Source organism: Egretta garzetta, unplaced genomic scaffold (assembly GCF_000687185.1).
Source record: "Egretta garzetta isolate BGI_Z169 unplaced genomic scaffold, ASM68718v1 scaffold135, whole genome shotgun sequence".
Taxonomy (NCBI): Eukaryota; Metazoa; Chordata; class Aves; order Pelecaniformes; family Ardeidae; genus Egretta; species Egretta garzetta.
This window is the reverse complement of record NW_009259594.1, coordinates 700,243-701,204: the sequence shown is the minus strand read 5'-3', so window position 1 is coordinate 701,204 and position 962 is coordinate 700,243.

Here is a 962-nt window from a genome sequence, read left to right as displayed (position 1 = left end):
CCCCCAGCCCCCTTGGGAAGCCGGAGCAGGTTGATTTGGGGGCCGCGGGGTTTAGATCTCCCCCTTGGCAAAGCCCACCCCCTCTCCCATCCCTCCCCGGGAGCGTTGGAGGAGGCCGGGAGGGCTGCGCCGGGCTGGGGTTTGCTCTGAATGACCGAGCTCTCCCATTCAAGACCTCGCAATCTCGAAGCAGGCGAGAGGGTTTTTTTTTTTCTTCTCCTTTTTTTTTTTCCTGTCTTTTTTTTTTTTTTTTTTTTTTTTTTTTTTTTTTTTTTTTTTTTCCTCTTCCTTTTTTTCTTTGCTGCTCCGCCGGGTTAGAAGCAAATCTCGGGGGCTGCAGGGAGAATTCGTTTTTTTTTGCCATCGTCATCGTCGCTATTATTATTATTTTTAATCTTCCTCCTTTTCCCATTTTGGATCTTAACCCTTTGATCTGTTTCCTTTAAAAGACTCTGATTCCCAACTCCCATCAGGGGGAGAGGGAGGAGAAATACAGGGAAAGGGGGAAAACCCCCCCCATAGTGAGTCCGTGCTCTCAGCTGTGAAGCCGGGTTGGTGGGGGACAAAAGTCCCTTTAAAATATTGAATGTCAGTTGCAAACCTAAGAAAAGAAAAATCCGATCCGGAGCGCTAAATTTAGGAGCTTTATATGGAACTTGGACTCTGCTGCTGGATTTTGTATGGATTTTTTTCAACCTTTGGTAAGTTTCGATTCGCCTTCCGGGGGTAAAAAGAAACAAATGGCTTTTAGGGGGGCGGTTAAGACTTTGGGCTGTAAATCCTACAATATCACGTTGGGGTTTTTTAACCGTTTGCGTCGCTTTTTTTAACGAAGCGGTGGGGACGTCGCGTTTTCTCGCTGGAGATTCCTAGAGTGCTGCTCTAGTGGTTTATTTTATCCCCGATTTTAAAATCTGCTGCGGTTTATTATTTATCGCGCGTGCGGCGGGGAGGGAGGGGGG